Source organism: Pseudorasbora parva, chromosome 16 (assembly GCF_024679245.1).
Source record: "Pseudorasbora parva isolate DD20220531a chromosome 16, ASM2467924v1, whole genome shotgun sequence".
Classification (NCBI taxonomy): Eukaryota; Metazoa; Chordata; class Actinopteri; order Cypriniformes; family Gobionidae; genus Pseudorasbora; species Pseudorasbora parva.
Window position 1 is genome coordinate 1,481,787 of NC_090187.1, and position 25,472 is coordinate 1,507,258.

At 40.0% G+C, this 25,472-nt stretch overlaps 1 protein-coding gene across 3 annotated transcripts in view; it reads left to right on the plus strand.

Annotated features, from left to right (window-relative positions):
* cd276 (CD276 molecule) overlaps positions 1–10,612 on the plus strand; it is a 130,645-nt gene extending 120,033 nt beyond the window's left edge. For all 3 annotated transcript variants that reach the window (XR_010898492.1, XM_067419765.1, XM_067419767.1), the window contains one exon: positions 9,169–10,612. The gene's annotated coding sequence lies outside the window, so the exon portion shown is untranslated. The remainder of the gene's footprint in view (positions 1–9,168) is intronic.
* Positions 10,613–25,472: the final 14,860 nt, after the last annotated feature.

A 25,472-nucleotide genomic window follows, 5' to 3' on the forward strand; every position in this document is an offset into this window, starting at 1 on the left:
GTTCATAAAAATAAAGTATTTACTCAGTGGCAGGTGCATCTAGGGCAAGCTAGCATGTTAGCTTAGCACACCAGCAAAACAACAATTTATACGATTAAAATCATGTTTTATTCAAAACTTGCTTCATATCACTTTATATTTTATATGTAGAGTGTTTTATATAACAATATGTGATCTCATATAGCTTCGGGTCAAAAAATCTGACAGAAAATATACAATGCTAAAAGCTATGTGTATAGCATTGCATTATAAATATCATCTATTATGAAACCACCCAACATGGCATAAAGAACACAGACCAACCATATATTGCCGCGATTGTGTGTTTATTGTCTTAAAACGTGTTTATCTGCATAAAATAGCGATCTGACGATCCCAGGGAGCTGTGTGGATATGTCCATATGTCAGATACTTCCTGAATGTCACATGGTGTGTCTGTTCTTCATGTGTTCCCCATGGGGTGAATTTTCAGTAGTACAGCTTTCCAGCGCCCTCCGGCTGCCAGAATGAATTGAAAACACAGCATATCACAGTATACTGCTCTCATAATCATACATCCGCGGATTTTGGATAAAGATTGAATAAATAATACTTCTCTGTATAGAAATTTGACTCAAACGTGTGAGAATCTATCAATATTTCTCCACATCTGCACACTTTTGAAGTAAAAGCCCTGAGGGAAGTTGTTTTGTCGAGTGTCTTCATGACGACCAAGGAGGATTTTTTTATGAATGGGAGCAAATGACGCGCATATTACAATCAAAAGGTAGCGACGCCCAAGATCATATTCATAACTCCTGGAACATATTAACACATTACGGTCATTATAAGACTTTGAGAATAAAACAGAGGTAAAAAAATTAAACTTTAGTCTTAGATCTTTTTAATGATGTATAGTTTGTCAAGGTAATTACTTACATCTGATAGTAATTTTGAGCTAATTTAAGCAAAGAGAGTTTCAGCACGTCCTCGTCCTCGTGACGGTTATCAGGAATATCCTTTTAGATTCTGTTTCTTAACAAACTTTTCCTTTGTTTTCTTAATTTTAAAGGCCTTTAAGGGTTCAATCCCAGAGATATGGAGATCTTAATGCGGCTCCAAGAGCACACTGTTAAAATTCAGTGGTCGAAAACCAAATGTGGGTCACTGCACACAGCTGATACTTTTTATATTTAAAAAGGAATATCTGAAGAACAAATAATGTTGAAACTAGAAATGTATCTTGTTTTTTTTCACCTCAATATCATAACATACCTGTCTTGAGTGCCATAAGTATTGTTTTTCCAAAGTTTGCATGCTTGTAACTCAAAAAGTATTAGATATCTGATTTTAGATTTTTGAACTGTTCCCATTTTTGAGCGCTCACCGTAGGCATAAAATGCAACACAAATTGATAAAGTCAACATATTTCACTGATAGACCTAGCAATCTCTGTGTGAGAATAAAATAGTGATGCTGCCATCTTTCTAAAGTCATTTTTACTTGCCTGTAATTTGGCTCCAGATCTCAGGTGAGGAATCTGTCATTTATCAACAGTGATTACTCCGTCAATATTCATCTGTGACATGTAATATTTTGGCTTTCATCACTATTTATGTTTGTCTTTCTATAAAAAGAGTTTTATCAAAATCAAAAAACCCTGGTTGAGTTGACCCATTTTACTTTTCATTTATCGGATTAGCAAAAGCTGCGACCTACAATACAGCCATAAAATCACTATACAAACATCTTTCAACTATCATTGGTAGGAAACACTTTTCATAGTAGGACATCACGATCATGGACATATCCATGCATATAGCATATCATTTACTCTGGACATCGGGACTTAAACGAGGAACACGCTTTAGCGCTCATTTTAAAACCCCAAATTCAATTTTGCTGCTCTAGAGGAAATAAGTGTCGTAAAGTGATGCTTCAGCAAGTTATTTGTGCAAAAACAACCTCTCAACACACGTCAATTGTCTAATCTTTAAAACACGGTGTGTGTGTGTGTGTGTGTGTGTGTGTGTGTGTGTGTGTGTGTGTGTGTGATGGGTAGGTTTAGGGGCAGTGTAAGGGGATAGAAAATATGGTTTGTACAGTATAAAAACCATTACGCCAATGGCATGTCCCCATATGTCACAAAAACAAACGTGTGTGTGTCTTGGATGCATTTTCCTTATCAGCACTATCATTTACACTGGAGTGAGTAGAACAGAGGGAACGTGTTCACTCCACTATATAAATAAATATAAGTTTAAGACCAGGGACAGGAATGAAATATGGCATTCCCATTTCAATGCAAATGAAGGAGACAATGAATGCAGCTTTGGATTCACAATGAGCGTCGCACCAGTGTTTCTCCGCTCTCGTCGCTGCTATATGTGGAGGAAATGAGCTTCCAACGCTCGCCACAAATGAAACTGTCTGTCAGCATGAATCCGGAGCAAACCCGAGGGTTCTTCCCGCTCTTATCGCTGGCTTTGCATTGCATACGGATGTTTATATAAGTCCTTTTAATGAAAAAAAAAAAAGATGGTCAGGGTGAAGGAAACTCTTCCTGCTTTATCATTTGCCCCACAATGGGAATATGCCTTCTGATCAATTCTTTTCATTATTTGTCCCCTTTGTCTTGCCATATTATCGCAGTGCTAAATCAAGTCGCTTCTGTTTAGACATTTGCAATCTGCCTCGTTCCTTTCCGAATGGAGACGTGTGGGTTCGGGGAAATTGCACAGGTGTGAAAATATTGTGTTGCGTTCATTTGTGTGATCGATTACGGGAGCGTCGGTAGGCCTAGGAGACGCGAGATGAAGCTGGAGTGAGTTTTTCTGCTCCGCTCTCAGTGCTGTGGATGCGTTTGAGTGGCTCTCGGGGTTCGCTGGGGCCTTGCGGTGATCAGTCTTCAGTTTCATTCTGAAACACTGTGCAAAGGAGTGCAAACGTGCTTTATATACAGTACAGTCCTTCACAAATTCTCTCTGTCAGACTTCTGCATGTGTGCGGGCCAGAGAGGTTTCAGTGGTTAATTGCGGAGGACTGAAATTTGATTTATGTTTGCAAGTGAACAAATGGATATTTGGATGCACAAATTTGGATAAAACCATCCGCTAAATGAATAAATGTAATAATGAAAGACTAAATAAAAAAAAATGTCTTCAACTGAAAACTTTCTAGTGACATTTACATTTACATTTAATCATTTAGCAGACGCTTTTATCCAAAGCGACTTACAAAAAAGGGGAGAGCAATAGAAGCAACGAAACAAACTGTAAGAGCTGTAAGAAGTCTCAGTTAATTAGCACAGTACAATTTTTTTTTTTTTTTTAGACAAACAAACTGAAAATTTAATTGGACTGATCCAATTAAAAAAAATTAGTTAGTGACTGATCACATCTAAATTTTTCACATGTTCTGTGAATTGATGCAATTTAATTCACAGAAAATTCAATTTGGCCAGCTAAAAAAATAAGATTTGATCAGTCACTACACCGTAAAAAATTATTAGAAAAAAGGTAACCTGCTGGCCTTAAAATTTTGAGTTCATTGAAATTAAAAATTTAAGTTAATACAATGAACATTTTTGAGAATCGACAACCTTTACTAAAATATTATTAAAAGATTTTGTAAGCATATTGGGTAATTGTGTGTTTTATTTGTGATGACTCAGTGAAACTGCGATTATGATTATTTTCATGATTTGTCAAATGTTTTATGTGGTTCAGATACAATAATATTTTGAGTTTCTATTTATTCAACTATTTTCCTTCATTGTATCAACTCATTTTTTTTTTCTTCAATAAACTCGAAATGTTAAGGCAACCAGGTTACTTACTTAAACCAACAATATTTTTTTACAGTGTAGAAAATGTTCAATTGGAGAATTTTTCTTTTATTTTTATTTTTACTGGTGTATAGTGAGAATCAGGATTATAGTTAACTAAAACTAGAACCATAGGGGGAAAATAAATAAATAAATAAATAAATACATAAATACATAAATACATAAATACATAAATAAATAAATGTATTCCATCTGGAATGGAGAAAAAATATTAACACTCAGCGCCTCCGGTGGACGTTTCACCCAAAAAGTGCAGGTAAACGTACCCGAGGTACATAATTCAGGGGTTGCAAAAATGTAGGCAGAGTCACGTATTTCCAATGAGCCTGGGTTGCACAAATATAATTTTTTTTCTGTATTTTTGATCAAATAAATGAGGCTTGATGAGCAGAAGAAACTTCTTTCTAAAACATTACAAAAAGTAATGTGTGCAAAGTTTTGGCCTGTACTGTACATTCAGCAGTTTCCAACAACACTCCCGCCGCCTCAACATAGTCAACGGATATTTCATTTATATAGCACTACTAAACGCAACACCAGTTGACCAGTGTGCTTTACATCAATACAAAAGACAAAATAAAAACACAATAAAAATACAATACTATTTTCATAATTAGCCATATGCCAAATAAACAAAAAAAAAACTTTTTAGCCTATTTTTAAAAACGATTCTAATATTAAAAGGCGATGCATTCCATACTCTAGACGCAGCTGATGAAGATGCTCGGCCCTCCTACTTTTCAACTTTGTTTTCGGTAAATAGTCTCTGATTTGATGACCGGAGAGATTGAACTGGACGATGTTCTGTCAGTAGATCCGAAAGATAAAGAGGGGCCCAACCATTTAAGGATTTAAAAACCAGAATTTTAAAATCAACATGATAGATGAAATGAAAGCCTCCAAACTCTGATCCAGAAGAGACGAGATGAGCCGCATGGGCTTGACAGTTAAAGAGGAGAGGAATGACTTCCCTAACGCATCCTGTTTTATTTCACCAGACGGCTTGTGTTCAGCAGATCTGAGCGGGTTACGTTCACATGTATTTCTGGGATTAAATGCATGCTGTACCTGTATTCAGCACACGCTTCTTTTGCTCCGTTTTGCATGTAAAATCTCTCTCCCTTTTGTTCAGTCTCCACACACACCGCAGGTACATGGCCGATTGACTCTAATTATGTATCTAAACGAACCAACTTCATTCTCCAGCCTGCAATATTGGTTTTCCTCAAATCTTAAAGTTGCAAGGCCTTGCGTGTGACATAATTAAGTTCTGTCCAAGTTAATTCTCTGGCAGGTTTAATGATGCATTTAAAGCTATTCCTCCAGCAGCATTAGCGCTCCGCAGGGAATGAAGTGCAGCTGAGTGCATTAAAAGTTTGGACTTACCTGCTGTAATGGTTTAGGGATTGGTGATTGGATAAGATTGGAACATCGGTGCCTAATGAAAGCCATCTAAGCCCGCGCGACGGGAATGGCGAGATGCTCATCGTGACCAGCCGCTTTCTGGTTTCTTGCCTTAGAAGAGAAACATAACCAGTTTTTAAATGCTTTTGAGATGTACATGCATGAATAATAAAAGAAGATCCAGTCCCAGTGCTGAGATTTAGTCCACTGAAGCCTCCGTATAAAAGCGTTTAATGTCCACTCAAGCGGACATCAGTATATCATAGAAAGTGCAATCATAGAAAAAAAATGATTTACTTGAAGTAAAGTAAAAATTAGTTTTACTGTAATTATAATTATGTTTTCATTAATGTGCACACAGCTCCCCATATTGACAGAAAAACACAGAATTGTTGACATTTTTGCAGATTTATTAAAAAAGAAAAACTGAAATATCCCATGGTCCTAAGTCTTCAGACCCTTAGCTCAGTGTTTAGTAGAAGCACCTTTTGATCTAATACAGCCATGAGTCTTTTTGGGAAACATGCAACAAGTTTTTCAGTGGATTTGGGGATCCTCTGCCATTCCTCCTGCAGATCCTCTCCAGTTCTGTAAGGTTGGATGGTAAATGTTGGTGGACAGCCATTTTCAGGTCTCTCCAGAGATGCTCGATTGGGTTTAAGTCAGGGCTCTGGCTGGGCCATTCAAGAACAGTCATGGAGTTGTTGTGAAGCCACTCCTTCGTTATTTTAGCTGTGTGCTTTAGGGTCATTGTCTTGTTGGAAGGCGAACCCTCAGCCCAGTCTGAGGTCTTGAGCACTGGAGAAGGTTTTCATCCAGGATATTCCTGTTCTTGGCCACATTTATCTTTCCCTCGATTGCGACCAGTCGTCCTGTCCCTGCAGCAGAAAAAACCCCACAGCATTATGCTGCCACCACCATGCTTCACTATTGGGACTGTATTGGACAGGTGGTACTTTTCTCCACATATACCGCTTAGAATTAAGGCCAAAAAGTTCTATCTTAGTCTCATCAGACCAGAGAGTCTTATTTCTTACCATCTTGGAGTCATCTTGGAGTCCTTTAGGATTTTTAGCAACATTTTAATGTGCCTCGACTGCTGTAGTGATGGTTGACTTTCTACAACCTTCTCTGGAGTGCAACCACAGTGATCTTTGGGTTCTTCTTCACCTCTCTCACCAAGGCTCTTCTCCCCCGATAGCTCAGTTTGGTTGTATCATGATATATACAAGTCCTTCTCAAAAAAATTGCATATTGTGATAAAGTTCAGTATTTTCCATAATGTAATGATAAAAAATTAAACTTTCATATATTTTAGATTCATTGCACACCAACTGAAATATTTCAGGTCTTTTATTGTTTTAATTACTGATGATTTTGGCATACAGCTCATGAAAACCTCAAAAAATTTGCATATTTCATCCGACCAATAAAAGAAAAGTGTATTTAATACAAAAAAAGTCAACCTTCAAATAATTATGTTCAGTTATGCACTCAATACTTGGTGGGGAATCCTTTAGCAGAAATGACTGCTTCAGTGCGGCGCGGCGTGGAGGCGATCAGCCTGTGGCGCTGCTGAGGTGTTCTGGAGGCCCAGGATGCTTCGAGAGCGGCCTTAAGCTCATCCAGAGTGTCGGGTCTTGCGTCTCTCAACTTTCTCTTCACAATATACCACAGATTCTCTACGGGGTTCAGGTCAGGAGAGTTGGCAGGCCAATTGAGCACAGTAATACCATGGTCAGTAAACCATTTACCAGTGGTTTTGGCACTGTGAGCAGGTGCCAGGACGTGCTGAAAAAACAAATCTTCATCTCCAAAAAGTTTTTCAGCAGATGGAAGCATGAAGTGCTCCAAAATCTCCTGATAGCTGCATTGACCCTGCCCTGGATAAAACACAGTGGACCAACACCAGCAGCTGACATGGCACCCCAGACCATCACTGACTGTGGGTACTTGACACTGTACTTCAGGCATTTGGGCATTTCCTTCTCCCCTGTCTTCCTCTAGACTCTGGCACCTTGATTTCCGAATGACATGCAAAATTTGCTTTCATCCGAAAAAAGTACTTTGGACCACTGAGCAACAGTCCAGTGCTGCTTCTCTGTAGCCCAAAAGTGTCTTGACCTGGGGAATGCGGCACCTGTAGCCCATTTCCTGCTCACGCCTGTGCACGGCGGCTCTGGATGTTTCTACTCCAGACTCAGTCCACTGCTTCCGCAGGTCCCCCAAGGTCTGGAATCGGTCCTTCTCCACAATCTTCCTCAGGGTCCGCTCACCTCTTCTCGTTGTGCAGCGTTTTTTGCCACACTTTTTCCTTCCCACAGACTTCCCACTGAGGTGCCTTGATACAGCACTCTGGGAACAGCCTATTCGTTCAGAAATGTCTTTCTGTGTCTTCCCCTCTCGCTTGAGGATGTCAATGATGGCCTTCTGGACAGCAGTCAGGTCGGCAGTCTTACCCATGATTGCGGTTTTGAGTAATGAACCAGGCTGGGAGTTTTTAAAAGCCTCAGGAATCTTTTGCAGGTGTTCATAGTTAATTAGATGATTCGGATGATTAGGTTAATAGCTCGTTTAGAGAACCTTTTCATGATATGCTAATTTTTTGAGATAGGAATTTTGGGTTTTCATGAGCTGTATGCCAAAATCATTAGTATTAAAACAATAAAAGACCTGAAATATTTCAGTTGGTGTGCAATGAATCTAAAATGAAAGTTTAATTTTTATCATTACATTATGGAAAATAATGAACTTTAACACAATATGCAAATGAGACGATATGTATCGTTGATGGAAACGATATGATTCACGATATAGAGTTGTTTTATCCAAGGCTCAACTTGCTGTAGTAGGTCTATTTATATAAGGTATTACTCACCCTAACACACATTTACAAATGTAAACTCTGTCATCGTGTACTCCATCGTGCCATTTTTCGTTTAACTTCCAAACACAAATGAAGATATTATTCATGAAACCTGAGGGATTTATGTCCCTCCATCCATTTAAAGTCCAAAACCTGTTTGACTGTCATCTTTGAAACATAAATGAAGATCATTTGAATGAAACCTAAGTAATATCTGTCCCTTTATTGACAGCCAGCACAACTAAAACTTTCATGCTTAAACATAATTGCTATGAATCAAGCCGTTTAATCAAGGTCTTCTGAGATTTGTGTTTATGTCTGTATTCACAGGATCAGCAAATGGAGGCTTGGAAATGTGATATTAACAACATCTTCATTTGGGTTGTGTAAATGAATGCAGAATTAGAGCCCAAGCCCGGAAATGAGTTTTAGTGTTTTTCTAGGGATACATTTTTTCATAATAATCGATTATAACTGATTTCTCTTCCACGTTTGAGGCCTTTAACATGCTCGAAAAAAACTATTGAAACTTTGCACACACATCAGCATCGTCTTGGTCCATATATCAATGACACTTGCATGTATTAGTATGAAACTCGGTACACATATAGATCAAAGTTATAGAAGTGTGTCACTTTTTTTAAATGCTTTGAAATCACCCTCTTATTTTTACCCTAATTTGCTTAGTTTTACCTACAGTCAGCAAACTTGGTACATTTATCGTTCTCATCAAGCCGGGCAACTTTCTAATTTACAGTCATTGGCTCTGACCAACAGGAAGTCAGATATTTTAATTTCAATGTGGATATAATTTTTCTTTCTTCAAAAAAACAGTGTTGCCATGGTGACCGATTAAAATAATGTCAATTGATTTTAAAATGTTCTTTTTTTCATTTACCCGGTTTAAATGCATATTGTCTGTTGGCATAGTTATCCTGAAGCCACCGGGGTGGCGATGCCACTGGGCTTGGGCCCGTCATCGCTGCCCGCAGCTATAATTTCCCTTTGCATCTATGCAGTGCTAAAGCCACTGATTGTCCTTTTCTAAAGTGTGTGTTTCTCTGTGTTTCAGATCCGCGGCCGGCAGTCAGTGAGCGACTCCAGCACAAACCATTCCTCCGATCCAGCAGCACTTCATAAGGGATTTAAACCTGCGTGTTTCACGCACGGATAATCAAACGTTACATTTTGACATTTCACTCAATTTGATTCATGAGGGAAGACACGTGTGGGCTAAAACAGAGCAATGACTGACTTTACCTTCCACCAGGTGATCTTGAAAACTCACCCATGCGTTGATTCATACACCAAATTGGACTGAACTGTAAAGGTATGAGAACCCGGAACCTTTCATATTCCCTACTGGCCTCTAAATAACACCCGGAGCGGGAAACTCAGCCTGTCCTCGTTCATGCCTCCCGCCTTCGGAGGATCTGAGATGTATGTAATTGTATGCTGAACGTGTTAAAGGGGAAATCTGTTTGAAAAGCATTGGTTCTGACAAGCCGGCGGCTCCGGCACGGATACCAGCTCTGCATTAGGACAGAAGCCCCATGCAACATCTCTGACCTAATAGAAAGTGAGTAGCTTAAGAAAGCAGCCGGCGAACCGTCAGCTTCTCAGAGCCGGACGGTGCTGAGTTTCTCTCCTTCCCTCTCTCTCTAGCTCCTTACGACCGGCCTAATTAATGCCTGCCCGTGAAGTAACTTGTAGCTGTCAGCGTCTGCCCGCTCCGCAAAAATCCAATAACTTCAGGGAGCAATTTAGATGGAACTCCAGCTAAGCTCCAGCAAACTACAAATGGTGCCTATGAGACACAGGCCGCGTCCTGAGATCGCTGGTGTTCGTGACTGTAACTCAAACACAAGCTGCTGGAATCAATTGCGGATTGTATTTTGAAACTGTTTATATATATATAGTACAGGCCAAAAGTTTGGACACATTACTATTTGTAATGTTTTTGAAAGAAGTTTCTTCTGCATTTAGCCTGTATTTATTTGAACACAGAACACGTTTTTTAATGTTGTGATATATTATTACAATTGTACTTTAAATGCTGATTTATTTGTGTGCTCAGAGCTGAATGTTCAGGATGGTTCCTCCAGTCTTCAGTGATCATGATCCTTCAGAAACAATTCTCAGATGAGGATTCATTAGGAGTGTTGGAGACGGAATGGCATTTATTCAAAATAAAAACATATTTTCAAATAATATAAATCTCCTTTACTATCAATTTTTATCAATTTAACACATCCTTGCTGAATAACATTAATTTATTAAAAAAAAAAAAAAAAAAAGTGACCAGTAGTGTATAGTGTTGTTACAACAGATTTCTATTTTTAAAAAATAGAATTTTTTTAATTTTATTTTTTACTTTTTATTCATCAAAGTATTATAAAAAAGTATCACAGGTTATGAAAACATATTAGTGAGCAGACCTGTCTTCAACACTCCTAATGAATCTGTCAGATCGGGACACGGACTCAGTCTGCAGCCACCAAAATACAGTTTATTGAAACAACCCAAACGGGCTAACAATAGTCCAGATAGATACAGCAGAACAGAGGAGTCACAAGTCTTATCAAAATCTGGACAGGACCAGACAAAAAAATCCAAAAAGGCAACACAAGAGTCAATAGCAGAGCCTTCTGCCGAAGAATATTAGGACTATCAACCAGGCGGAGAACCGCAGCACGAGGCACAGAGTAGGCAGGGCTGGCGGCGCTCAGATTGCACGTGAAGCAGGGCAGCAAAGGAGATCTGTGGGCAGCGTTAGAGAGCGAGACCAGGGCCAGATGCAGAGGGAATCCACCTAAAGAAAACAGAAGCGTAGCAGAAAAAAAACAAAACTAAAAGAAGAAGATCCAAAGGCAAACAGTCCTTAAAGCTTGGTCTCACAAAGACAGGACAGAAATCCAGAATCAGAGAATACCAGACAACCAGACAACCAGACTAGAGGAGTGCTTGCACAGCCACACCAAACAACGAACTGGCTCAAGACAACACACAAGAGGAACTTAAATAGGAGATCTAATAGGTACAGCACAGGTGGAAAGAGTGAAACAATAACGAGGTAATGAGTGGAATAACAAGGGGGTGGGACCAGACACCACAGTGACAGCAAAGCACAAGGTGACTTAAAGCAAGCCCAAGTGCTCCAAAACACAAACACATGACAGAGACAGGACATGAACGGACAGATTAGCCCAGGGTCATGACAGAATCCTCATCTGAGAATGATTTCTGAAGGATCATGATCACTGAAGACTGGAGGAACCATCCTGAACATTCAGCTCTGAGCACACAAATAAATCAGCATTTAAAGTAGAATACTCTGAAAACCAATGATTTTAAATTGTAATAACATATCACAATATTATTATTTTTTCTGTATTTTTAATCAAATAAATGCTTGATGAGCAGAAGAAACTTCTTTCAAAAACATTACAAATAGTAATGTGTCTAGTCTAAACCTTTGGCCTGTACTGTATGTATATATATATATTTCATCAGGTACTTTGAAGATTGGATATATTAGATTTTGAAATGTGCCAAAATTATTGGAAGTTGTATTGCACACATGTTGTGCCTGTGTTTTATCACGTATGTGGTTCCCATGACTGCTTATCAAGTTTTGGAAGTATTAAGATGTTTTAAAGTCTCTTCTGCTCACCAAAGCTGCATTAATCTGATGATAACTCCAGTAAAGCAGTGAAATATTCCTCCAGTGTAAATCATCTGTTCTCTGTGTGAATATACAGTAAAGTGTAATTTATTCCTGTGATCAAAACTGAATTTATCATCAGCAAGTTTAAAAGAACAGCATTTGTTTGAGATTATACATTATAAACATCTTTACAGTCATTTTTGATCAATTGAATATGGAAGCTTGTTTTTGTACTTTAACTCTTTCCCCGCCAGCATAAAAAAAAAAATTGCCAGCCATCGCCAGTGTTTTTGACCATTTTCACAAAAATGGCATAGCCCAATAGAATATTTTGTTTTATGAATATCTGAGTATGCAATATATGAAAAAAACTGTTTTATTCTAGTGTCATGCATTCCTCTTTATCAACACTTGAATATGGGTACGTTTCATAAAAAATACAACATTTTGAACAAAAAGCTGAGAAAATCCCGTGTTTGTGAAAGACTGACTCCAGATCAGATTCAGAGAAACCAAAACCAGTTGTCCAGTGCGGTTGTTTAAATATCAAATGCACTGATGCATCTGTTCCCCCATCTGTGTGTGTGTGTGTGTGTGTGTGTGTGTGTGTGTGTGTGTGTGTGTGTGTGTGTGTGTGTGTCTGTCTGTCTGTCTGTCTGTCTGTCTGTCTGTCTGTGTGTGTGTGTGTGTGTGTGTGTGTGTGTGTGTGTGTGTGTGTGTGTGTGTGTGTGTGTGTGTGTGTGTGTGTGTGTGTCTGTGTGTTGTGTTCCCGTGTGGGCGTCTGGACTAAACCAGGTGTGTTCAGGAGCATTGTTGGAGCGTTGCTATTGTGAGGAACTGAAAACCACTGACCATTGACCAACACACACCTGCCCTAAAGACAATAGTGCAGTATTTCTGTGTTATTTAAAGGGTGTGTTAGTGATATGAGCCTATAGGCGGAGCACAACACACGCACACGTTTGTTTTTGTGACATATGGGGACAATCCATAGGCGTAATGGTTTTTATACTGTACAAACCGTATTTTCTATCACCTTACACTGCCCCTAAACCTACCCATCTCACACACTCACACACACACACACACACACACACACACACACACACACACACACACACACACACACACACACACACACACACACACACACACACACACACACACACACACACACACACACAAGCTGAGCACAGCTGGCTTTTAAAGGGAAAGGGAGACGAGGCTCTGATTGGTTTATTGCTCATTAAACACACCCATGCCTCATTAAGAGATGTCGTTAATTTGGCTAAAGTGTATTCCGACTCGCCCTCAGAGCTCCTGCGCCGTGAGCTCCGATCGGTACAGTAGGACCCTATAGGTCATAAATGTGAGATAAAAGGTCGCAAGTACATTTTTTAACAAGCTTCCATATTTAATTCAGCCTTGATGAATTTATTATAATTTTTTTTAAAGACCTGATGGAGCTTTTTTTGTGTTCATCAATTGTCTTTGTATTTGTTTTAATGAGATTGTGTGTTCTGTGATCTGGATGCCTGTTGAAATGATATGGATCGATCAGGGCAAACGACCCTGAGGAAGACTTCCACGTGTCTCCTATAATTTCTTTACCTCCCAGCAGGAAAAATGTAATTGGATTAAAGAGGAAGAAAGGCCAATTTTCAGATGTTTTATTGAAGATCACTGTGTGTGTTAAGCCTGTCTCAGACTGATGGATTTCAAAGTCATCAAAGTGGAGAAGCGTCTGTTTATGTCCAGAGACTTACCAAGTCAAAATCTTCTCATTTTAGCAATTTATTTAAAGAAAAAGAGATGAAATTATTAAATATAAATATCATTATGCATGCAGAAGTAATGTGATGGGGTTGTCCATTTTTCTCAATTTTTCTTTTTTTACTAACCTTGAAGGTAAAAAGAAAAAAGCAAGCAATCAATAAAACACGTGAGGCGAGTAAGGCCGAACTAGCGCTTATGCAAGTGTAGCACACGCTTCACACGATGCACTGTTTAAAAATAGATGATGAACTTCTGGCTGTCTCACCCCTCGTAAGGTAAAGCCTGAGATGTGCTTATGGAGATCAGTGCTCTCGAGGATCATCAAACGCTGCTGAACGGCCAATTCTGCGAACCATAACCGTTAGAAACATCTCTGTGTTTACTGGACAGCCTTTGGCAGAGACTTCTGTAGTCCAATCAGCTCGGCGGCTAGAAATACCTTAATATTACACGGATAAAACTCATGAACAGCATTGCTTTAAATCCAAAGTGTGTGTGTGTGTGTGCTTGTTTTAGTGACATATGAGGACCCAAATGTGTATAATGCCATGGGTATGACACAGGTATTACAGGAGAGGGTGAAATATGAGGACATTACCCATGGCCCCACTTTACAAAAGGCTTATAAATCACACAGGAGGAGTTTTTATGAGAAAGTAAAAATGCAGAATGTTTCCTGTGTGTGTGTGTGTGTGTGTGTGTGTGCGTGTGTGTGTGTGTGTGTGTGTGTGTGTGTGTGTGTGTGTGTGTGTGTGTGTGTGTGTGTGTGTGTGTGTGTGTGTGTGTGTGTGTGTGTGTGTGTGTGTGTGTGTGTGTGTGTGTGTGTGTGTGTGTAGGGGCAGGGGCAGGGGCTGTGTGTGTCATGCATTTAACATTTATGTTGGTGCAGCACATTTTAGTCATGCATGCATTACCAAAATATTTCACCACAGTTGTGTATCAATGTTAAAAAATAAGTGTTTCAAATCATACAAATCAGATTTATTCTGTCCCATAAATATTTTAACATCTTTGCACCATTAACTATGACTTTGATGCATTGAATTGATTTTTCCGTTCTAAATCTTATACTTTGGAAACACAGCTGGCATGCTTACATTATTAATAAATGTATATTAATAAATGCAACGAGAGGTGTGTGAACTACAGCGAAAGCAGAGCAAATGAATCCAGCCAGTCAGTGCACGGAGGAGAAAGCCTGTGGCAAACACTAGAGGCGTGTGTGCATTGCTTTTGGCAGTTTGTGTTCATGGGGAAAAAAAGAAAAAAAATCTGTTTTTCATACTAATTAATGTAGCATTTGCTTTGATTTTATAATCCCAAAGAGAATATGAAAATAGTCAAGATTCATTAATGGCCTTCTGTAGCTGGTGCTCTTGAAATTACGAGGAGATGGGCTGTTTATCTGCACAGGCTGTCGTACCAGATTGACTGAAGGAATGGTGCAGTTTATGAAATGCTGTTTGCACATTTTCACATCTTGCACAACATTACACTAAGATAAAAAATGAGCAAATATGGCCCTTATCAGCAAGCAGGGTTTTTCATTTGAACACCCACAGTATCATTTCAAATTCATATTCATGCAACGACCACATGCATAAACACAAACCGAACAGAAGAGGAAGATGACGTTTTACTTGTGCTTTATTTGCAGCAGCGCTTGAGCAGTCCGGCTCTAATTAAAGCGTTCCGGTCCACGGCACGGCAGACAAGATGGCAACCAGAGGCTGTTTCATTTCCTCTGGTCTTTTTAGACCGTGATTACAGCTGTTTACAATGGGGAAGAAAAAGAAAAGAACAAAAAGAACATCACCACGGCGGTCTGATGGAAGGTTATACGAGACACTGTGAACCTCCATAAGGCTTCTCAGTCGTGTTCGCTGGAGGACGCTGTATTTCATCCCATCCGTCAGAATATGAGTTTACAGTGAGGGTGAGTAAACATGCCAGAAGTTTCATTTTGAACTTTTCCTTTATTACTGATGGATCAGAGCACAGATTCAAAATCAACATGTTGCTCGTTTCCATCTTCCATGGAAAATATATACTTTTGAGAGGCATCAGGGATTGCGCGGTGCTTTAAAAACAGATTTGGATTAAAACATTTGGATTTAAAAATAGCTACATCCACAATAATTTAGCTTCAGTGCCAGCTGGTGCTTTCTGAGTGTGGTTACTCATGAAAAATTGCATAATTTAAAGGAAAAGTGGAAAATTCTGAAAATATTCACCACCGTTTGAGCTGTCAAATAAAATACAGTGCACTTCCACATGACTTTTGAAGCATTTTTCAGGTGTTCATGTTGGAGGGCAAGATGAACAACAATTTTCAGCCTGTTCTTCACACAAATATATCATAATTAATATGAAAGTCATATTATGATATTTGATGGCAGCTGCAGGGCCCATTCACTTTCAATATGGGCAAGAATGGCATTCATTTCTCCTTTTGTTTTCCATTGAGAAAAGAAAGTTGTATGGGTTTGCTTCAACATAAGGAAGAGTAAAGGATGGTGAGGACCTTCAATAATGTTTCATTAGTTAGCTAGTTAACATTAAGTAATGATGAATGATACTTCTACAGCATTTATTAATTTAGTGAACAGTAATTTAAACTTTAAAATCCAAAGTTGTATTTGTTAAAGGGGTCCTAATATGTCTCTTTTTACGTCATAATTATCTAATAAGTGTGTATGTAAAGCTTTAGCTCAAAATACCCAACAGATTCTTTTTTATAGCATGTTAAAATGGCCACTTTTTGAAGATGAGCAAAAACGCGTAGTTGATGTGTGTGTCCCTTTAAATGCAAATGAGCTGCTGCTCCCCACCCCTTTCAGAAAGAGGGGGCGGAGCTTCAGGAGCTTGTGTTAGCAGCTCTGATTACCTCATGCAGTGAAAATGTCCAAAACTGAAGAAACTTCTTTCAAAAACATTACAAATAGTAATGTGTCCAAACTTTTGGCCTGTACTGTATGTATATATATATATATATATATATATATATATATATATATATATATTCTAAATTTGACATTATAGTTTAGTAGTTTAGAAGGAAAGAAGGAAGGAAGGAAGGAAGGAAGGAAGGAAGGATGGATGGATGGATGGATGGATGGATGGATGGATGGATGGATGGATGGATGTGTCACACTGTGATTCATCTCGAGTAAGTGTGAATCTCTCTGGACAAACAGACACATAAAAGTGGGCCGAGCTTCAGTTCCTGATGATAAAAAGATCGGTGAATTTGCCCTGTGGTTTCCTCTCCGCTCGCTGTCCCTCCACACAGCCACTCATCCATTATTCAGAGTGTATTCATGTGCAAATAATGAAACTCTGAAGAGTTGCTATTAGCTCCCTGTTTGCACAAAATAACCCCCTCCCGACCTTTCTGCCCCGATCACAATATCCTATTGCACCATTATACGTGATTAATTATCTGTCTATAATAGGGCCCAATATTGGGTTGTGGTAATTAAAAGATAATGATGGGCCAATTGGAGCTTTACGAATAAAGATGTGGTATCTCAGCACGTCTCGTGTCAGACGCTTCAAGGAAATTTTAAGTCCAGGGTGAGAGAGAGAGAGAGAGAGAGAGAGAGAGAGAGAGAGAGAGAGAGATTTTGATATCATCACCCTTCACTGGTGTCTCAGGCTTCCTCATATGATATTAATATTTGGACAAAGGTCAGGTGAGACGGATTTAACTCGCGTCTCATCCGTGGTGGACGTTAACTGGGCTAAAACAGGTCCAACAATACAATGACAGTAGGGCTGTAACGATATGCAATATGAAATCGAAATCACAATACGCAGGTCCACGAACCTGTATCGCGATGTGAGAAGGCAGAATCGCGACACACCCCTTCCAACTCCCAGAATTATCCTTCCTGTCCAGGTCCAACTTTTAAGTCAGCAGTATGGCAACATTTCAGCTACCCGGTGGAGAACAAGGATGGCAATCGTGTAGTTGACAAGACCCACACAATTTGCCGTAAGTGTTTCAAGAAGCTTCCCCAACCGGCTGGCAACGTGGTGTGAGCGTGGCGTTTCTGTTGCGTGTCATCCGCGGGGCGGCTGCGTGGCGTTTTCTCTTTCTTTGCACACCAGAAGAGTGTCTGACGCGGCGCTTCTGTTGGTATTGATGTACAGGAGGCCCTATACTTCATGTTAAATATATATTGCCTATTGGTACCGCAAAGAAAACGTCGGCAGTAGCCTATTGACCATACAGATATATGGTATTGACGGCAAAATAGGCTATAGAATACTGTACAGAATAAAACTGTTTTGTCCCCCCCATATCGAGGTTTGTATCGTACCGTGGGTCAAAAATTGTGATACGAACCGAATCGTGGGTTTGGTGTATCGTTACAGCCCTAAATGACAGTAATTAAAACACAAACTAATTAAAACTTCAGTGATATTTATCATGAAACAAAATGTCCTCCAAAATGTCCTCCAAAATGTCTTCCAAATGTCCTCCAAATGTCCTCAAAAATGTCTTCCAAATGTCCTCTAAATGTCCTCCAAATGTCCTCCAAATGTCCTCCAAATGTCCTCCATCCCTTGGGAGAAATCCACTCCTAAGGTGCGCTGTGGCTGAATTGTACTGTACATAGTGATGCTTTCTGAATGAGATTACTGCTAAACTGTAACCAGAAAAGAGTCGTGTAGCGTTTTTACAATCGACAAATGAAGTGTGACAGGTAATCACGCAGCTTCTGAGTCCAGTTGAGCGAAAGCTTATTAATATCACAGTTTGACCACAGATGATTGGTCCCATTACCGAGCGTGCCACACCTCGAATGAGAAATGATTGCATGTGGATGCAAAGAACATTTGGCTTCCGCTGTAGTCGTGTGTGAATCAAAAACGGCGGTTCAGAAACGCCACTCGTTCCACCGTTGAATGAGAGAGTAAAGATTTATCACTTCACAACAATAGACACTTTTGTTTAACTCTTTCCCCACCAGAGATTAATAAAAAAAATATTGCCAGCCATCGCCAGGGTTTTTGAACATTTGCCAATAGAATATTTTGTTTTATGAATATCTGAACATGCAATATATCAAAAGAAAGACTCTTCTTAAAAAACCTGTTTTATTCTAGCTTCATGCATTCCTCTTTTATCAACTCTTGAATATGGGTAAGATTCATAAAAAAGCAACATTTTGAACATTGATTGGCCAATATATGTTCATTTTTGATGTTCACGATTTTGCTGATATAATAAATGCTGCATTATTTCCCTCAGTCGAGATGCTCACTGATCGCATGATGGTTTGGAAATGCTTGAAATATGACTGGAATCAGTTCAGAAAGGAATATACGGTTATGTCATCATAATTGTGTGCTTGAGACATGGCTTTTAATGGTGAGACTTTTGTTTTTGTAGCCAAGCTCTCAAAAATCATATAAAAATTTGGATTTTGATGTATTGGCCAATATATCGGTTATCGACTTTCAAGTAAGGGATACTGTCCCCCCAGCCGGTTGTTATCTCAGAATAAACCCCTCCAGAGTGATCAGGACCCCGAGGCGAAGCGGAGCGTCACTCTGAAGGGGTTTATTCTGCGATAACAACCGGCTGGGTGGACATTATCCCGCTTATTACACGCCTACTAGTCTCAAATAAATTAGACACTAAATATTGTCTTGAGATTAAATATTTTATTAGCTCTTCCGCAAAGCTTCCGCGAAGAAGAACAGTTCCAGACTTCTTTAAGCCTTTATCTATCGCTGCTAAATGTTGAGAATGAATGCTGAAAGGGTTAGTTCACCCAAAAATGAAACCAAGCCTATGATTTACTCACCCTCAGGTCATTATAGGTGTTTATGACATTCTTCTGTCAGACAAATACAATCAGAGTTATATTTAAAAAGTCCAGGCTAACGTTAATCCCAGCAGTAGTTGGAGCTGTTTCTGAAGTCCATTAAATGCAGCTGTCCGTCAAATAACGTGCTCCACACGACTCCGATGGGTTAATAGAGCCTTCTGATTCCAATCGATGCGTTTGTGTCAGAAAAATATCCATATTTAAAACGTTATAAAGGAAACCTGCCTTGAAGTCTTCCATTGTAGCCCACGGCTGTTTAAGCCACAAGATGGCGCCAGCGTTAAGCACAGAAGTAGAACCGGTCAAGATAACTCGTAGTACCCGGATGAGCGGTGTGTGTTATCTGGGAATAACACACCGCTGGAATGGGCGATTGACCAGTCAGAATCAAGTATTTCACAGAGCTGTGTAATAAATACAAATAATTATTGGTATCGGCCAAAATTCTGTGCATCCTTATTTTTACATAAAACTACATTAAACAGCAACTTGATGAAAATGGCAAAGTATATAGCACAACACACACACAACACACACACACACATTTGTTTTTGTGACATATGGGGACATTCCATAGGCGTAATGGTTTTAATACTGTACAAACCGTATTTTCATATCCCATTACACTGCCCCTAAACCTACCCATCAAAAAACTCCTCCTGTGTGATTTATAAGATGTTTTCCTCATGGGGACCTAAAAATGTCTCCACAAGGACAAGGATTTCGGATATTGCCATCTTTGTGGGGACATTTTGTCACACACACACACACACACACACACACACACACACACACACACACACACACACACGCACACACACACACGCACACACACACACACACACACACACACACACACACACACACACACACACACACAACACACACACACAACACACACACACACACACACACACACACACACACACACACACACACACACACACACACACACACACACACACACACGTTTAAATATGAATTCCTCTCTGGAGAAGCGTTCAGTCTCTCCTCGTGTCAATAGTGACTCCGCTCATGGCTCGAGCACAGCTGGCTTTTAAAGGGAAAGGGAGACGAGGCTCTGATTGGTTTATTGCTCGTTAAACACACCCATGACTCATTAAGATACGAGGGAAGACCCTTTTAGACCGTTTAATCCATCGTTAAACTAGCAAAAGTGTCTTGGACACGCCCTCAGAGCTCCTGCGCCGTGAGCAGTAGGGTCTTTACGGTTCCATGAGTTCTTGAGCGATTCAGACCAAGTTTGAGTCTTAGCGTCCCAGCGAACCGTCCCTTGGAAGAGGAACATAAGCTCTGGAAATAAAACAGAGGTCCAGGCATTAAAACAAAAAGAGAAATTTAAGCTTGTTATTCGGTCGTTTGAAACGAGGCCACTGCAGTTTCACATACTCTGAGCGTCACAGCTGAAGCAAACGATAGAGACAAAAAAACAAATATGTTGGACCTTCAGTACGCCACAATATTACAATCGCTACAATAAGGAGGAGACATAAAAAGACACTTAGGTGGAATGTTATTTTCTTATAATGTGAAGATAAACGCAGGAGATACAGAGAATGATGAGGATGACCGTGTGCCTGAGGGCTGCGGAGCTTTTGGACCGCGCTCAGCTTTCAGGAGGGAAATCTATCCAGAAATGGCCTCAATTTCCACTTTTTAATCTTCTTTTCTCGCTCCACAGACTATAGATTGATTCCTCTTCGCCATCAATCCATTTCGGTTCAGCTCATGCTTCTCCACTTGCTAATGATGATGGCTGCTATATTTAGTGAGCGAAAGCCTGTTTATTTTTCCTCCGAAGCGACAGAGATTAGACGAAAGAGTGTTGATGATCATTTCATTATGGCAGTCTCAGAAGTAAATAACAGACTATTGTGGAAAGAAAGCATCATACCTGATCAAAAAACATGAGACTGCAATCCAAAAAACATGATCTGAAGAAAAAGGTTTTCATGTGAAGCGTTTACGAAAGAAAGCCATATGTTTTTACTCAATATTTTGGTCTTGTTTTCTGGTACAAATATCTAAATTTTTGTTCAAATCATTAAAAAAAAAGTTTTCCTGAAAAATATATCAAAATGAATTGAGTTTTTACTTAATGAGTCAGAAAAATTATCTAATTTCCCATTTAAATTATATTATAATTTTATTTAATTTTACATTATTATTTTTATTTTAATGACATTTTACTCTAATTATATGAATTCATTTTTACAGCATTAAATTATATCATGGGACCTATTTTATTATAATTTTGTTAACACTTTACAATAAGGTTTCATCAGTTAATGAGCTAATAATGAGCTGCACTTCTAGGGCATTTATTAATCTTTGTTAATGTCAGTTTCAACATTTACTAATACGTTATTAAAGTCAAAAGTTGTATATGTTACCCTTAGTGGTAATACTTTACAATAAGATTGTATTAGTAACATTAGTTAATGCATCAGTTAACATGAACGACAGCTCTGTTCAGCATTAGTTCATCTTAACTCACTCATATACAGTATTAATGCAGCTATTCACATTAACAGCACAGTTAGTTCATGCGTTAGTTCACCATGAACAGTGCCTGACGCTTTACGTTTTTATTACGTTTAAGGTTTATAAGGACACATTTCTAACTCACCATCTGACTCTAAATGCTGGTGTGTACATTAGCAACATTATTTAAAAAAAAGCATCTTTTTCAAAATAAGAATATCAGTGTGGCTCAGATTATGTGCAACAGAAATCAAATATTAAATGTGCAATAACAGGGCCGGAGCCATGGAAGAGTGCACTCTAAAAAATGCTGAGTTAAAAACAACCCAACCGCTGGGTTAAAACAGCCCAAGTTGGGTTGAAAATCGACAAACTCAGCAATTAGGTGTTTTGACCCAACGTTTTTTTTTTTTTTTTTTAACTCAGCAATTGGGTTGTTTTACGCACGCATGCACCATCCTCGCCTCCTTCATCCTCACTCCTCCATCCTCGCCTCCTCCCTCCTCGTCTTCCTCCCTCCTCGTCCTCCTCCATCCTCGCTCTTCCTTCCTCGCTCCTCCATCTTCGCCTCCTCCATCCTTGCTCCTCCATCCTCACTCATCCATCCTCACTCCTCCATCCTCGCCTCCTCCCTCCTCGTCCTCCTCCATCCTCGCCTCCTCCATCCTCGCTCCTCCATCCTCGCCTCCTCCCTCCTCGTCCTCCTCCATCCTCGCCTCCTCCATCCTCGCTCCTCCATCCTCGCCTCCTCCCTTCTCGTCCTCCTCCATCCTCGCTCATCCATCCTCGCCTCCTCCCTCCTCGTCCTCCTCCATCCTCGCCTCCTCCATCCTCGCTCCTCCATCCTCACCTCCTCGTCCTCCTCCATCCTCGCCTCCTCCCTCCTCGTCCTCCTCCATCCTTGCCTCCTCCAACCTCGCTCCTCCATCCTCACTCCTCCATCCTCACTCCTCCATCCTCGCCTCCTCCCTCCTCATCCTCCTCCATCCTCACTCCTCCATCCTCGCCTCCTCCATCCTCGCTCCTCCATCCTCGTCTCCTCCATCCTTGCCTCCTCCATCCTCGCTCCTCCATCCTCACTCCTCCATCCTTACTCCTCCATCCTCTCCTCCTCTCGGTTCAATTTGAGAACTGAGATCTCCTACAAGATGGCTGAGCTCCATCGTTTCCGGGTCATAGGATGGAGGACGGAGGAGCGAGGAGCAAGGAAATGAAGAGGGATATTGAATAGCACCCCTTGCGTAGAGTTTTGCAACAAGTGTGAGGTTGACAATGTGCTTATAGTTGTGCAAATATGGGCTGATGTTTTGCTTCTTGAGTGTAAGGTTTTGCTAATAGTGTACTACTTTAAATTTTAGTGTTTGAGCAATCCCAAAAAACTGTAAAAAGCTCAGTTTTCACAGCACAAAAATGCCGCTCCATTGCATGGTCTGAAACACACTTCGGTGGGGTCCAGTACAGTAACCCAACAGCTGGCCTACTGACGCTATCTTTGACACTGGGGAGCTGAGTGACAGAGTGCATTGTGGGTAATTAATGAACCGTGTTAGAAAGAGGCATTTTTGCTCTGCTACTGAGGGCTCCATTCATCACCTCCGAAACAGAGGAAGCATATGCAGGAATGTGTTGCAGACACAGACAGTCCTAATTAGTGCATGGCACATGATGCATCAGGAGGATGACGGGCGGAGAACAGCTTCTCCATCTGCAGACGTAGATCATCAGCGTGAGCCAAACTCCATCCACTGACGCGCCCAGAACGCTGATGTTTGGCAGAGCGGAGGCTGAGCGTGTTATTTTTAGGGCTGCGTCCTAACAGCTAGATCAGGCCATGTCTACTCTAATCCAGATCTTCCTCTCCACGCCTTGGCCTTCTGTCAGAGCTGGACAGTAACCGCTCATTTACTCGAGTCCTGTTCTTAAGCAGAGTTTTTGAGTATCTGTGCTTTACTGGATTATTATTCTCGTGAAGTTCAATGATTTCACAGCATTTATTAAACACTGATTTATAGTTTAGAGCAAAATGGAAGAAGACGGATGTCCAAATGCTCATTTAGTGGAGGATTCACATAAACAAAGTTGATTCTGTCTTCAGTGAAGGTGAACAGTGTGAGAATATCAGATGTGTGTCAGTGTATTGGATCCGTGCATTCGGCCTTAAAGTGACAGCAGCTTTGTAACTTTTCCATCCATCCATCCATCCATCCATCCATCCATCCATCCATCCATCCATCCATCCATCCATCCATCCATCCATCCATCCATCCATCCATCCATCCATCCATCCATCCATCCATCCATCCATCCATCCATCCATCCATCCATCCATCCATCCATCTATCCATCCATCCATCCATCCATCCATGGATCCTTGATACACTTCCATTCAAACGTGGGATAAGATTGTTTATTAAGCAAGGATGTATTCTATTGATCAAAAGTGACAGTAAATATGTATATAATGTTACAAAAGATTCTATTAAATGTTGTTCTTTTGAAGTTTCTATTAATCTAAGATTAATGAAGAATAAAATGTATAATTTTCCAACACTGATAATAATCATAAGTGTGTGTTGGTCATCAGATCCTCATCTGAGAGTGATCAGTGAAGGATCATGTGACACTGAAGACTGGAGTAATGATGATAAATTCAGCTTTGATCGCAGGAATACATTACATTTTACTGTATATTCACAGCTATTAATAATATATCAAAGCACACACCATGGCTTCATGTTTTGAAGCTTCATCTAGTATTGTGTGATTTCTTCCCACGAAGCCAAACGAAAACATGGCAGAAACCATTTTTAACCCCGTTTCCCATAAAGACACACGTCTGTGAAAGAGGCGAGAGTGTGTTTGTGGGTTGTGAGGCGCCGCGTTGAGATTATCAAGCTATACTAATTAAAATAGGTCTTAATGACACAGGCTGAGATGATTCCCCACTGACTCGAACTGGATAAATATTTAATTATTCACTCTAATTATAATGAGAATCCAATGTGCCAACCACTTACTCGTCCTGCTTAAAACAAGGATCTGATAACCTATAGGCCAGCTGAGAGAACACCGGTCACAGGACCTCCTGCTGATGCACTTATTTGCATTTGCTTTTACGATGAGTTCTTCGGGATCATCTCGCCATGCATGAATAGAAGCATAGGAGACCAGATTAGCATTTTAAGGAATAAATACGTGCTGAGAGTGTGTCGACAGGCTTGTATAGCTGAGCTCCAGAAAACCAGTACTGAGGATATGACACAGTTACAGATCTGAAAAACAAAAAGGCAGGAATAAAGAAACCTGAACTAACACAAATAACCAGTAAAGCATAAAATGACGATATAGTTTTAAAGTTGTGTCCTTCTTCCTGATTTATTTTTAAATTTTAATTTCAAATTGCAATATGCAGTTTTTCATGAAAGTGTGCTCTCCTAAAGGTCCTTTCACACCGGACGCGTAACGAATAAGCAAATATTTTGCATCAAGACCATTCACATCAGCCGCGACACGAATTTGCGACGTTTCAGAGATCCAACATTCCAAAACATTTGCGGCGACAGCTGAGAAAACACGACACTTCAT